The sequence below is a fragment of the Rhinoraja longicauda genome, chromosome 17, assembly GCF_053455715.1.
Source record: "Rhinoraja longicauda isolate Sanriku21f chromosome 17, sRhiLon1.1, whole genome shotgun sequence".
NCBI classification, from domain to species: domain Eukaryota; kingdom Metazoa; phylum Chordata; class Chondrichthyes; order Rajiformes; family Arhynchobatidae; genus Rhinoraja; species Rhinoraja longicauda.
This window is the reverse complement of record NC_135969.1, coordinates 30,856,412-30,872,516: the sequence shown is the minus strand read 5'-3', so window position 1 is coordinate 30,872,516 and position 16,105 is coordinate 30,856,412. Positions and strand designations below refer to the sequence as shown.

The window sequence follows — 16,105 nt, the reverse complement described above, 5'->3', positions numbered from 1 at the left end:
ATTTTCGCTTTAAACCAACATCTGTAGTTCCTTCCTGCAAATTGTAACACACACAGAGGGCTGTCGCGTTTGGTCGGTTACCTTGAACGCTCAGGGAGAATAATGCTCGAGGGCATCCCTGACTACGCCGGCTTCCCCAAGCCCAAACTCTGCCTTGTTCTCACGGTAACTTCTCCCCACTCAAAGCGCCTCTTTTGTGTCCTCGACCGGCTTTGCAGATGGGTTTCTGCTTGACTGTGTTCTTTGATAGGCGGCGGGCAAGCGCCAATCAAGCGCTAGGAGTCATCCGACTGCTGTATTATATAGTCCCAGGTGCTCGCTGACAGAGGCTGTGGAGAGGAGAGTGTGTGTGAGAGAGAGAGAGAGAGGGGGAGAGAGGGAGAGAGAGAGAGAGAGAGAGAGAGAGAGTGTGAGAGAGTGTGTGTGAGAGAGTGTGTGTGAGAGAGAGGGAGAGAGTGTGTGTGAGAGAGGGAGAGAAAGGGAGAGAGGGTGTGAGTGTGAGTGAGGGCGAGAGAGAGAGAGAGAGAGAGAGAGAGAGAGAGAGAGAGAGAGAGAGAGAGCCTGCCTTGGCTCGCTGTCATCCTCCCAGCTGCAAGACTAACTCGCGTGTTGTTGCAGCCCGGGGGAGGGGGGAGAGGGAGGGGGGAGATCGTTTCCCCATGCAGCGATCGCGTCGTTCGTGAATTTGAAGCTTCCAGCTAAATGCTTCTTCTCGGCGATGGGGAGGAAATTGTGCTGAGATCCCGAGAACCGGGAGAGGACTGCGGGGTTGCTTGCAATTAACTAAACGAGCCTCTCACGGTGACTGCACACAAGCCCCGACTCACCGTGCGACCAGTTTGCACCCAGTGTATGACCTGCAGTTGGATGCAACACTTCACCTGACTTGGGTAAGCCTCTGCTATTCTTTCTCTCTTACACGAGTCTTTTGTGTTAGACTTGTGATTCCTCTGACAATTATTAATTTGAACAGTTTATATATATATATATATATATATATATGTATATATATATATATATATATATATATGTATATATATGTATATATATATATATGTATATATATATGCATTCTACCTACATTGTACACATATATATATATATATATATATATATATATATATATATATATATATATATATATATATGTACAATGTAGGTGGAATGCTTGCCTGTGAAACGCAAGGCATGCTCGCCCTCCACCCAGCCTCCCCTAATCTCTGATTTCCATTTAAATGAGGCTACATTCCCCTGCCTTTATTCGCAAGGAGGAATCTAAAGGGACAATGGGCCTTTTAAAGGGGAAGTGGGAAGCTCAGTGTGGGCCCTGTGTTTCCACGATCGTAGAGACCGCTGTCACCTTTCATAATGCTTGGCGAGGAGACTGGACGGAGACCTTCAGCTTGGCTGCTCTCTGTATGTGTCCCACCCTTGAAAGGCGACCCCCTCCCCCCTTCTCCCTCTCTCCCTCTCTCTCTCGGACCTCGAGTTCGACAGCAGACAAGGAAAGCTCACGGACAAAAGACTACTAACAAGTTGCGCGTGTGAACGTGGTTGTCAGAGTGTGACAGGGGTCTCAGACCTAGTCAAAGGGCTATTCATGCACAGGGACACAGTCCTTCACCCAACCCCCCCTCCTCCCACACCCCACCTCCCCCTCTTCGTAGCCTTACAAGGCAATCTTGGAGGAGGGGAGAGAGCGAGAGAGGGTTAACATCCAAACATTGTTGGTGATTTAAAAGGAGTCTGAGTGACCAAATGGAGCTAGTCTAAAGGTATGCAAACAAGCCTGGCAGCTGCTGCGGTGCTCTGTATATAAACTATACTAATGTGCCTCTTGTATTGACTTTGTGCTCCCTTGCCCTTACTCCCCTGAGCAGCTGTTCCTTCTTCGGGAAAGAATGCAGAGGGGTGGGGGGAGACGGGATAAGACAAGGCGCAACTTCTGCACAGTCTGTGGGATGCATCCTTAGACATTTACTTTCCCCACTCTACACAAAGTTTTACTTTGGGGCTCTTCCCTGCCCCCCCCCCCCCCCCTTCTCTTTTGGTTTGTAACGGTACATTTTCCTTTGCAGTTTTGTGTCTCTCTCCCCCCCCAAAAAAAATTCTCCCGTTTTAAGTGGATTAATTAGTGAGAAGACTAGCCTATGTTTCAACTATAAAAGTGATGTTTACAAAGGAAATGCCTGTAAGTTTTTTTTCCCCCAGTGTTTGGTGTTTTTGAAAAAAAAGGGACATATCGCGTTAAACAAACAGCTTATTCTTTTGATTTCCAATGCATTTGGATTAAAACACAGCGCACGTGCAGTAATTTTGGGACCTCCCTATTTTAAACTAAATATTTGTGTTTCCATAGACTGGGAGCGCTTGTGAAGTTATTCTCAGGGTGGGTTTTGATTTGACTCGGCGAGTTCCTGAGTCCCTGCACACATGGGACGTGCTACTCGAAGCGCCTCGATAGCAATGACCCAGGTCATCTTATCAGCAGTACCGGCAATTATTCAGAATGGCTTCCTAAAGCATTTAATAAAACTAACAGTGCAGTGGTCAAAAGGCATTTTTGGCCAACATGGGCTTCTAATTATAAGACAGAAAGTCATTCCACTTCCCAGTGTGTTCGCATGCTTGAGTTTAACACCCAATGCTAATGGTGTCTAATTAATGTAACCTATTGTGTATTTTGCCATCTGAATATGTAAATTTATGAAAAGCTATGCAGAATATCAGCCTTCCTTTTATCGACATGTTTTGCAGTGGAAGTAGGTCGTAGTTCGTGCTCGGAAATCTTCCTTACTTTTAAATGTTTCAATATTGCAATGCACTGCTGTATATTGCGAAGGGGTTTTTTTTTAGAAAATTATCTTGCATTCATGTTGCACGATGTGCATTCATTCAATTGTGCTTGATATTGATCTGTTTTTTTGAGCGTCAAATCCTAATCAATTACTGATATTTAATGGTTTATCAGTGGCTGAATATGTTCGGTGGTTACAATGGTTATTCAAAGCGAATTGCTTCAAACAATAACTTCAGTGACAATACTGCATGTCAGATACCACATTCCCCTTAAATAACGTTGCAGTGTGCAACTGCGAGGCCAATTCTCCTCGTCGAAAGGGCAGCTGCTGCAAACTCTCAGTCCCAAACAATTCACACACAAGTAAGTTTTCAAGTTCTCAGCGATACATGTTGGGGTGATGTCAGTCACTTGGAGACCCACGTGTAGGAAGGCACTGCAGATGCTGGTTTAAACCAAAGATGGACACAAAATGCTGGAGTAACTCAACGGGACAGGCAGTATCTCTGGAGAGAAGGAATGGGATGGGTGACGTTTCGGGTCGGTTGATGTGTTTTGAACATTTGATCTGAGGGTAGCACTCTGCTGCGTTGTGGGCTCGAGTCCGACTCCAGAGACTCGGGTACAAGATCTGGGTGGTGCACTGCTGCTGTTTGGACAAGACTGAGATCACATTTGCAGTCTCGGATGTATGCAAAAGATGTATCCCAAAGCACTATTTTGCAAACAGATGAGCCATCCCTTGTGCTCTTGCCAATGTTTACCCCTCAATCTCACTTACAGATTTATTTATTCCCTCAGGGAATGTGTACAGCACTGGCAAGGCATGCGTTTATCCTTCATGCCCAAGTGTTCCTTGAACGAGAACTTGTTTTTCAATATCAGTGGGCCGTTAAGCATTAATCATCTGGGGAAGGATGGAAAATGTATTTTCCTGGAGGATTATAATGAACCAGAGGGGCCTTTGCAGTCATCAGTAATTCAATATGGATTAGGTATCTTTATGGATAAAGCACTTTATTCTAGAGTTTATTGCTTGAATTTGTATTTCCCCCTGCTCTGTGGTGCATTTGAATGGGCATGTACAGTACTATCATATGGGCACACATGGCAAATTGCCACTTGTTGTTGTTTACTGTGTGCAAATTGGCTATTCCAATGGTGATTGCACTACAGAAATAATTCAATAGCCTGCTACACAGCCTTTTCTTGGAATGTCTCGAGATGTCCCTTAAAAAAACCCCTACATAAAGCAACTTGTACACCCTTGTTGAATAATAATAATAATAATAATAATAATAATAATAATAATAATAATAATAATAATAATAATAATAATAATAATAATAATAATAATAATAATAATAATAATAATAATAATAATAATAATAATAATAATTAATAATAATGCAACTGATGGTATTGCACCTCCTTGTTTAATGCATTGAAAGTTTAAAATTTATTATTCATTTATATCTCAAACTTCTGTCCAGGCTTTGCCAGTAAGCATGGATTTTATTTTAGAGTTCTGATACATTATTGCTGTTGCTACAAAAAAAAAAGCTTCTCGCCAGTCAGTAGTAGTAGTTGTGGTGGGGTTGGGGAACGAGCTAGGTGATGTTTGAAGATGGACACAAAAAGCTGGAGTAATGCTGGACAGGCAGCATCTCTGGAGAGAAGGAATGGGTGATGTTTCGGGTCGAGACCCTTCTTCAGACTGGTTATGGATAAGGGAAATGAGAGATATAGATGGTAACGGGAAACGAGAGATATAGAGAGGGAATGCCGGGGCTACTGTACGAGAGAGAAATCAATATTCATACCACTGGGCTGTAAGCTGATATTTGAGTTCTTGGTTGGGCTTGTCAGTTTTGCCCTGTAAAGCTCTGATGTTGGGGCACTCTAATGAGGGACCCAATACGCCGATCTTGGCTTGCCATTCTTTAACACCATCATGGCACTAAATAAATATTAATGAAGTCATCTGAATTGCTTCTGGCTGCCTTTGCGCATTAGTGCAGAGAAGTTTCAGCAGGAGGTAGTGAGTGCAAGTGACCTCTATTTCATGAACAAGGGATATGCAGCTATTTCTATCTGGGAAAAAAAGACATGCAATTAACACGATCATCAGGCTCCAAGGATGTTGACTTGTTCTAAAGATCTCTGCAGCGCCATTGTGGCTTTCTTTAACTCTATTTTAAAACATTAGTGCCATGTACATTTTTAGCATGATTTTCAGCAATTTGCTACAACCAAGCAGAAACCATTTGCACCAATGCACAAAATATTTGTTGTTGGAAACTGCAGAGCAAGCTCATTTTCCTTCTGCGCATTAAATAGAATTTAACCTCATCCTGGGGTCATGTGCTGTGAACAGCTTGAGTGGATTAAATAATCACAAGGCAGGGTTTAAAGGAAGCCATTAAGTTCATCATGGGTTGTCTAAGCTACATGTTTTGTTGCCCACAACCTCCACATCACTTTGTACAACAGGCAGTCACGTGTGTCAGCTCGACACAATGGTCGATTTCAAATAAGGACTTTCAAACATTTGCGCTAAACTTGTCTTTTGCATTTTGAATCTTTCGTAAAGCGATCAGTTTTATATGACCTTCTTTGAATCTAAAACTCGTGGAAATTAACTTCATTTAAGCCATTTAAAAGTAATCTTAAAAAAAAAACTATGACCTTAACGGATGCAAAGCAACTATATTTTTTAAAAAAAACGTTTTTCTATAGTGCAGTTGGCAGAAGATTGAATGGTCAATAAAAGTTACCATCAAAACCACTCAAAATGCATCTCCCTCATGTCTGTCCGAGACCTATTCCCAGTGACCCCGCAAAACGACTTGCCGGATTGGAAGTGTGGAAGCAGGCCCTTCGGCCCAACTTGTCCGCACTGACCAAAATGTTCCATCTACACTAGTCCAACAAATGAGAATCTTCAATGGTGGCAAAGGATAATTCATGGCTATCCAGGGGCATGTCACCATTCAATTTGTTGCTTCTGGTTAAAATGATCCAACCAAGCCAGTACTTTCGACTTTAAAAAAGTAAACTATTGGTCAAATCCATAATCCAGAAAGCAATAAGGCACTTTTTTTTAAATGGCACAACAGATCTACACTGAAAGATGAATGACAACACCTTTAGTTTAGTTGAGTGATGCAGCGTTGAAACGGGCCCTTTGGCCCACCGAGTCTGCACCGACCAGTGATCCTCGCACATTAACACTACCCTACACACACTAGAGACAATTTTACAATTATACCAGGACAATGAACCTGTACGTCTTTGGAGTGTGGGAGGAAACCGGAGATCTCGGAGAAAACCCACACAGGTCAGGGGGAGAACGTACAAACTCCGTACAGACAAGTACCCATAGTCGGCATCAAACCCGGGTCTCTGGTGCTGTAAGGCAGTAGCTCTACCGCTGTGCCACCGTGCCACACTGTGGGCACATTATCTGTCTCTCCACCTTCTGTTCTTCCGAGTACTTTATAAGCATCATTTGTGGCTTTTCCACTTACAGGTGAAATGCTGCAAGAACAGATTTCAGATTTCAGATTTCCATCAATGTGCGATGTACACACTGTGTACAATATCAACCGTTTGAGTTATTTTTAATATTGCTGGATCTAATATTGGTCTTATTTGTTAGGACGTCAAATATTAGAGGGAAAAGGCAGGAAAATGGGGTTGAGATGGAAATATAGAGCAGCCATGATTGAATGGTGGAGTAGACTTGATGGTCCGAAAGGCCTAATTCTGCTCCTTGGTCATGTGGTCTTATTTAATAACACGGCATTGTTCTTAATTTGCTTTTTCTGTTCGAAAAGTTGATTGCTTTCTTCAAAGCATTGAATGTTTGGCATTCTCTTCACTACTTTCCCCTTTGTCATCAAATGTTCAGGATTTCAATGGCTTCAATTTTTTTGTTTTGTCATTGAGATCAACTTTTTAATCTGAAATGCTGTTTGAGTTGGATTTATTAACTGACTGATTTAATTAGCTGAAGAGAAGCTGTTCCAGACTCGGCATCAAACATGACCGTAAACAAAGGCTTCACAGTCTGGGTGTCTGGTTGTTCTGGCAGGCATGTGCACTGTGCAGATGTCTCTTCACTTATTTCTGAGGTGGACAGTGGTGGCATTTATAGGGCTCCATAGTGATGGAATGAAATGCAGACGCGATGCTCGAAGGAGTTTAACATTGGTCTGGACTAATCTGAGTTCAGCTCAGCCACAGTTAGTCGCTGGTAAAAACCTAGTGGAGAATAGGTCTCCTTGTCTTAATAACCTGCCCATATGACTGAATCAATGGATGGTTAGTTCAGACTGCTGTGAATAAATAATCTATTGTTTTGCCACTACTACTTGTGGGTGTAAATTCTTCAGCTCAAAGTTTTAGTGGTACCTTGGGCTCACCAACAGTCATTTAAATTTGGGAATATGCAATCAATCTAAAAGCTATAACTGCTGTGATTGGGCTGTCTTTCCTTAATTTTGTGCTTGAAGAAAATTAGTGTTTACAACTAGTGTTTAATTTAGAGCCGTACAGTGTGGAAACAGGCCCTTCTGCCCAACTTGCCCACACTGACGAACATGTCCCATCTACACCTGTTCCACTTGCCTGCATTTGGCCCATATCCCTCTGAACCTGTCCTATCCATGTACCTGTCTAATTGGTTTTAAACGTTGCGATAGTCCCTGCCTCAACTACTTCCTCCGGGAGGGCACCAGTCGAGGGCGAGGTTGGCGGCTCGAGGGCAGTTTCAGTTTCAGTTTAGTTCATTGTCACGTGTACCGAGGTACAGCGAAAAGCTTTCTGTTGCGTGCTAACCTGTCGGTAAAAAGACAATACATGATTACAATCAATCCATTTATAGTGTATAGATACATGACAAGGGAATAACATTTAGTGCAAGGTAAAGCCAGCAAGGTCCGGTCAGGGATAGTCTGAGGGACATCAAAGAAGTAGATGGTCGGTTGTGGTAGGATGAATCAGTTGCCTGATAACAGCTGTGAAGAAACTGTCCCTGAAACTGGAGGTGTGCATTTTCACACTTCTATACCTTTTTGCCTGATGGGAGAGGGGAGAAGAGGACATGGCCAGGGTGTGACTTGTCCTTGATTATGCTGATGGCCGAACCGAGGTAGCGTGAGGTATAAATGGAATCGATAGAAGGAAGGTTGGTTTGTGTGATGGCCTGGGCCGTGTCCACAATTTGCTGCAATTTCTTACGGTCCTGGATGGAGCTGTTCCCAAACTGAGCTGTGACCAAACGGGTGGCACAGTCTGGGTCAGGGGCACTGGAGGTGGTGGACAGGTCGGCAGAGGGTGCTGCAGGTTGGACGGGCCACGTGGTGCCAGACATCTGGAAGTCGGACACGCTGCCAGAAACAAAGGGGGACCCAGCATTGGGGGCACCGAGACCATTGGAGACTAGATGGACTACTTTGTAACATAGTCAGCGCCCTATGTGTGGTGACTCTTTGCATACCTTGGGTACGTGAAAAAAAGAATCTCATTGTGGCATGTCACTTGTGACAATAAGGTATTATTCATTCATGCATTTATTCATTCATTCAATGTTACCCCTCAGATTCCTATTAAAATCTTTCCCCCTTCAACTTAAACCTATGCCCGAATCGGTTCTCGAATCCCGGCTCTGGGCTGGAGACTGTGCGTTTACCTGATCTATTCCTCTCATTCTTTTATATGGACTTTCTTGATGAACCCTCGTATTGGGAGAGCAATAGATTGGATCACAGTGATCAGAATGGGCACATCTTCAAATGGCTTGGTCATACTGCAGCGGCAGTATAAAGTGAGATAGCTAATTAACAACCTGCTTCTGCAATCCCCCCCTGTTCTCTGAATTAAAAGTAATCTTTTTACTTGCTAAACCACGTGGCTTGGCAACAGATGCCATGACTATTTCTCTCTGGGTAACCCCCTTCCTCGATTAGAGGCTGAACAAAGTCCCAGCGAGAATGACACAATGGAGACTAAAGAACTTTTAGCAGACCAAGGAGGACCTGCCCCCTATGCATCTGTTATACATGAGCTTGCAATTTGCATTTGCCGTAATTGTTTACCTCCTTTTTAGTTTAGTTTAGAGATGCAGTGCGGAAACAGGCCCTTTGGCCCACCGGGTCCACGTCGACCTGCGATCCCCGCACATTAACACCGTCCAACACCCACCAGGGACAAATTTTACATTTACCAAACCAATTAACCTACAAACCAGTATGTCTTCGGAGTGTGGGAGGAAACCGATGATCTCGGAGAAAACCCACACAGGTCACAGGGAGAACGTACAAACTCTACACAGACAACACCCGTAGTCGGGATGGAACCCGGGTCTCCGGCGCTGCATTCGCTGTAAGGCAGCAACTCTACTGCTGCGCCATCGTGACCACCCAATAATGTGTAATTTGGACAAGGTGGCACAGCTGATAGAGCAGCTACCTCACAGCACCAGAGAACCAGGTTCAATCCTGACATCGGGTGCTGTTAGTGTGGAGTTTACACGTTCTCCCTGTGAGACGTGTGGGTTTGTAGGTTAATTATCCTCTGTAAATTGCCTCTAGTGTGCAGGGGTGTGTATGCAAAAGTGGGATAACATAGAACAAGTGTGAAAGGATGATCGATGGTCATTGTGGATTGGTGGGCCTGTTTCCATTCTGCATCTTTACATCAATTGGGTAATGCGTTTGTTCGCTGATGGAGTGGAAGCTGTGTTGGAATAAATTTAACATGGCCGGCACTCTGACTAAAAAGGCAGCTCTTTGATTGTTTGTCAGCATCAAGAGACTATTTCCATGCTACATGACTCTGACTCTGTACAAGCTGTATACAATGCTTCCAGCCATCTTCTACAGTCGACAAGCCATTAGACTGAACAGTGAAAGACATCTATTTAGTTTAGTCTAGAGATACAGTGGAAACAGGCCCTTTGGACCATTGAGTCCGTGCTGACCAGTAACCAACCTGTACACTAACACTATGCTACACACTAGGGACAATTTACAATTACACAAAGCCAATTAGCCTACAAACCTGTATGTCTTTGGAGTGTGGGAGGAAACTGGAGGTCCCGGCGAAAACCCACGCAGGTCATGGGGAGAACCTGTGGTCAGGATCGAACCCGGGTCTCTGGTGCTGATTGTGCTTGATGTCCTTTGTTAATGGCTGTTGGCACATTGTACGCAATTGTATTTGAATGGGCTGGTGAAAGACTTGCCCCTTTGATATAGCAAGATCCCACAGAATCTGGCAATTCCTCTTAGGGACTACCTGGTGGTTGAGAGAATGATAGGGGATGTTTCCTGATCTATCTTAATCATGAGATGGAGCTTTTGAAGGCTACCTGAGCTAACAGTAAAGACAATTCTACTGCAGATGAATGCAGTCCACACCTCCCATCCTGATAGAAGTTGGGGCAGAGGACATACGTGGACGAAACAAACCACTTTTACATTTGCACTGGTCTTTAACATCCCCTTGCTAAACGTGTTCCCTTCCTGAAGCCTGGTCTGAATCTGCTACACTTTGACTCTAATTACTCTGCCAGCTCATGCCAGGCTGAGCTCAGGTGTCTCTGGTAACAAACTCCATGTAAACAGAAACCGGATTATCTATTCTGGCTGTCACTGCTGATTATCAGCCATCCCCACAGAGTTTGCTTTAGAAGAATCATGCTGACATAATACCCAAAGGTACCACTGCAGCTGCATAAACAGTGTTCTAGATTTGTGTCAAAGGTCCATTGAGACTTGAGTAAATAAATTAAGCCCACTGGTATTCAGGCACCTGAGTAGACCTGGTTACATTTATGCCCTAGATAAAGGGACCTTAACTTGCTGTATCAAGAAGGGTTAACATTTAAAGCATTCTCTTTTTTCGTAATGCCCATAACCAATGGAAGTTGAAGGCTTGTGTTTGCATCTGCTTTCTGCTTGGTTTGAGCTCCTGATTTTACTTCTGCACACCAGTGGGTACCAAGCATCTTCTAATGCACTTTGCGTATTTATTAATATTTTAAACATGTTCAGGGTGGCACAGGGGCACAACGGTAATGGCTCTGTCTCACAGTGCCAGAGATCCCAGCTCGATCCTGACACCAGTTGTTGTCTGTGTGGAGTTTGCACGTTCTCCCTGTGAACGTGTGGGGTTCACTCTGGGTGCTCGGGTTTCCAAAGACGTGCTGGTTTGAAGGTAAATTGGCTTCTGTAAATTGTCCCTAATGTACAGGGAGTGGATGCGAAAGTGGGATAACATAGAACGAGTGTGAACAGGTGAGCAATGGACTCGGTGGCCGAAGGTTGGTTTCCACACTGTATCTCAACTCTAAACTGGAAAGCAGACTAAGTCATTCAAGGGCATGTTTCCGGATGGAATCACTGTTGCATGGGTATTTATTCCAATCCAAATGTTAATCCACCACTTCTCATTAGGCAGTTTCGAACCTACAGGAATATTGGTGATTAATTTCTACAAACAATAAACCATCTTTCTCACAAAGCATGCAATGACTTGAACCAAGAGTAGCCAAGCTGAAGTAGCCAAGCTGATTTCTCAGTGGCGTCCACTCTTGTTTGTGGATTTGCAGCCAGCCATTTTCCTGGCTTAATCTTGCACCAATACCGATTGCAGCTATTCATTCTGTTCTTGGACCAATTACTGGCGAATAAAATAAATTTAAGAGGAGATTTTCATAAATCGGATCTGCAGAGATTTAGGTTGCAGAGGGGGGATTGTGCGTCAGGACTAAAATGTTTCCTTGTCACTGACGCGAGCACACCAAATGTATGAAAAAGGGACCAGTCCTGCTTGTAAGAAAAAAAATGATGGCTAAATCGAATGTTGTAAATTTGATCTGTGACAATTATGCTAACTGGTGTTCACATCCAAAATAAAATGCTTCACTGAGCAAATGAGCTTCTGCCAGAGTTTGTTTATTGTTCAAGTGTCATAGTCAACAAGAACAAACAAAAAACACAATTTATCTTTATCCTGTTTGGAGTAGGGATCATGCAAAACAAAATACCATGTAGCCAGCTGCAATAGGTACAACTGCCCCTTTTACCTCTGTAAATTAATAGTATTTGATGGGGATGATAGAGGGTTAAATTCAATGAGAAATATGAGCAATTGCACCTCTCCAGCAAACTTGATCCAAGTCATTAAGATGGAAGTTGGATCTTAATTTTCTGGAATAGGGTCCTTGTAAGTTTGGTGCCATGCACTAATTAAGCTTTGGATTTCTGATCAACAATTCCTCCTCATGAAAAAGTTTTACTCTAGTTTAACATTGGGTATTCCTTCCCTTCTTCATTCCTGGGGGCACGTGTTAACAAACCAGGCAGTGGCGCTACAGTCAGTTTGCTCTCTACTGTATATATGTACAGAGTATTTGGCAACATACTGAATCTCCTCTGACTTCTGAGGAATGAGAAATGTTATGTTTTTATTGTAATTGCATCACTGTGTTGGGCCCAAGACGGATCTTCAGAGATACTCCAGAACTAGAAACTACTGATCTCTCCACCACCATCCCATTGATGAAGACTGGTGCATTTTCCTTTTCTGATGTCAACAATGAGCTCCTTGGTCTTGTTGACATTGAGAGCAAGATTGATAATATGGTGCCAGTGCAACAATCTCCCCTCTGTGCTCTGATCCATCTCTGATGTACTCTAATCCATCATTACCCATTATTCATCGAAAAATGTTGGTAACATTGGCAAATTTAAAGATGATGTTGGAGCTGGATTTGGCTACACAGTCGTGAGTCTAGGAAGAGTAGCGCAGGGGACTGAGTGCACAACCTTGAAGCATTTGTGTGTCGATGGTCAGCAAGGTAGAAATGCTATTGCCAATTTGGACTGATTGCAGTCTGCCACCGAGATAGAGGATCCAATCGTTGCATAGAAATAAGCAAAGACAAGGTTCATGACCAGTCTAAGATTAGAGGGGATGATGGGCCTGACATAAACATTTGTGTGCAAATACGGAGAGCCAAGGAAATTGCATCCCCTGTTGAACTCTTGTTAACAAATTGTAGTGGGTCCAAGACCTTACTAAGGCAGGAGTTCATATGCATCATTAGCAACAACTCGAAGCACTTTATCACAATGGACATTGGTGTCAGTAGTCATTAAGTGTGTCACCTTGGGCACCAGTATTACGAATGTCCTTTAAAAACACATGGGAACCTAGGATGTAAGTAGTGAGGGGACTTAAAAGGGACAGGCTGCAGAGTAATTGAACATTATAGCATGGAGTGATGGCAAAGGGGATACAGCTTATTCATTAATGTGCACAAAGTCAGTAGTATAATTTGCCAGTCCAGGTCAATGAATGCTTTGCAGTTATTCTCAGCAGAAGCAAAAAAAAAACTCGGGAATTAATCGACAGCAGCTGATTATTTTAGAATGTTTTGTATTTCTTTTCCACCACCCTTGCTTGTTATACTTCTGAATCAAACTACATTATTGAGATAGTGTAAATACAATATTCATGGCTGTCGCCTTCAATTACTTGCCCCACCATACAGCAGGGGAAGAGTAGGAACGAAGCATCTTTTAATCCATTCAGCCTGCTGCAGTGATGTAGGTACAAATTGAAGGGAGGATAGGTACTTGTGTTACAGCAGTACATTTGACTTTTGCTAATGATCTTAGAAAAGGATTATCTAGGTCAGCAGAGAAATCTTGACAAAGAATGTACTGAATATGAGTACAGGACTGCAATTTTGCATCCTGAATGCATGAATGAATTTTGCATCCTATCTCCAGCCCATCCTTTGCTCTATTGCTGTTCATGGAGCACTTTAAGAAAATGGTTGAAAATCAACAGTAAAATGACTTTGTCCGTTCAGAGTGCAATTGTGGTTCATCTCAAATGAAAGAACATCCTTCACAAGATATGTTGAAAAACAGCTTTTACACCAAGATTGTCGTTTCACCTTTATTTGTTCACTTGTGTTGTACCTGTTTAATTATCAAAATGTTTTCTTTTTGGGTGGGTGAGAGATGGGGGGTGGGGGGGGGGGGGGGGGGGTGGGGGGGGGGGGGGGGGGGGGGGGGGAGGGGTGTACTTAATTCAAAAGTAAAATGTCTGCATGGTAATATTTTTGCTTTTAGTGACGACCTATTAAATATAACGGAGTAGTTTGGAAGAAGAAATTCTTGTATGCATTGATTGTTTTAAAAATGTGACAAGTGCATTTTTAAATGGTGGTTGCCAACCATTTGGACTCTCCTTCCCATTGCGACCTTTCTGTCCTTTGCCTCGGTAGCCTCAGTGAGGCCACATGTGAACTAGAGGAACAGCATCTTCTCTTCTGCTTGAGTAGTTTACACAAAGATATGAGCAAAAGGATTCTGCAATTTCAGGTAACATTCTTTCCTCCCCCCCCCACCCCCTTTCTTTCCTGTGCTCCCGTCTCCTTTCCTTCATTCTTGTTCCATTCCACCTATATCCCTCCTTCTGTCTTTGTACTTCACTCTTCTTCTCTCCCTATCTGACATCTTTTCATCCCTTGCCTTTGTCCAATATATGTTAATCAAACCTTTTCATCTGTATCCACCTGTCTGGCTTTGTCTTGTTCCACCTCTTTTCCAGCTTCCAGTTCTTCCCCCCCCCCCCCCCTTTACTTTATCTGAAGAAGGGTCCTAACCAGAAAGGTTGCCTATCCATGACCTCCAGAGGTGTAGCCTGACCTGTTGACTTACTCCATCCAGCACATTGTTTTGCTCAAGATTCCAGCACCTGCAGATCATTCTGTCCACTTTAAACACTTCTGAAATATTTTTCAAGCCAATCCATTTACAATGAATAGATAAAATTGATTATGGCAATCTGTTCTTCACGAGGACACATCAAGCAAAAGTTTTTTATTATGGGAGTATTCTCAATTTAAAACTAATTTATTTTCATAGATGAACTAAGCATGTAGATTGCAAGTCTGGAATTTGTAAGTCCTCGATTGTCTCCTGTACCGTGTTGGGCCATTATAGAGCGCAGAAATCAAATACACTGGGTGATCAAAGTCATCTACGCATAGGCCAAGCACTACTGAGCAACCTGTGAGCCACAGTCTTCCAACACCAAACAACCTGATAATCAATCCTTGGCTGTGCTTATGTTTTGCCTCAATGCCTTGCAGCCTAATCTTGCTTGCATATCACCTTGTAAAAGGTTTTTGGTTTAGGTACATTGCAAACTTGAAATAAATAATATTGGACAAATCTCTTAAATCGATCGCTTTAAATTTTAAATCATATGCCAATTCTATTTCCTAAATTCCCTGATACCATTTTACACTGGAATACTGTAGATTCTAGCATTTATACTGCCACTGTCAAGCTAAGAGATCAAAGTTATACTTTCCCTTGTCCCTTTCTTGAATAATGAGATGATATTTGCTACCCTTTCAATCTGTGAAAACCATTCTATGATTTATGAAAGATAGACACAAAAAGCTGGAGTAACTCAACGGGACAGGCAGCATCTCTGGAGAGAAGGAATGGGTGATGGGTGATGAGAGGGGATCTTATCGAAACATATAAGATTATTAAGGGGTTGGACACATTAGAGGCAGGAAACATGTTCCCAATGTTGGAAGAGTCCAGAACCAGAGGCCACAGTTTAAGAATAAGGAGTAGGCCATTTAGAACGGAGATGAGGAAAAACTTTTTCACTCAGAGAGTTGTAAATCTGTGGAATTCACTGCCTCAGAAGGCAGTGGAGGCCAATTCTCTGAATGCATTCAAGAGAGAGCTAGAAAGAGCTCTTAAGCATAGCGGAGTCAAGGGAAAAGCCAGGAACGGGGTACTGATTGAGAATGATCAGCCATGATCACATTGAATGGTGGTGCTGGCTCGAAGGGTCGAATGACCTACTCCTGCACCTATTGACTATTGTCTATTGTTTCAGGTCGAGACCTTTCTTCAGGCCTGACCTGAAACGTCACCCATTCCTTCTCTCCAGAGATGCTGCCTGTCCCGCTAAGTTACTCCAGCGTTTTGTGTCTATCTTCAGTTTAAACCAGCATCTGCAGTTCCTTCCTACACGTACTATGATTTATGAAAATTTGGACCATGGCAACCAATGCGCTGGTATCCAGTGCACCTCCTTCAAATGCTTTGAGATGCAACACCATACCAGTTTTCACTTCCATTAATATCTCCAACCTACATCTTTGTAGAGTACTGGGTAATACATATTCTTGATGAATTGAGGCCACTGCCTCCATTGAAACTATTTGCATTGCCAACCCATAAGGAATAGGTT

General features: G+C 43.0%; 1 protein-coding gene across 1 annotated transcript in view; it reads left to right on the top strand.

The window, feature by feature from the left end:
* Positions 1 to 216: 216 nt before the first annotated feature.
* The window catches only part of lrrn1 (leucine rich repeat neuronal 1), a 48,458-nt gene continuing 32,569 nt past the window's right edge, over positions 217 to 16,105 (top strand). The window contains exon 1 of the mRNA XM_078414471.1: positions 217 to 890. The gene's annotated coding sequence lies outside the window, so the exon portion shown is untranslated. The remainder of the gene's footprint in view (positions 891 to 16,105) is intronic.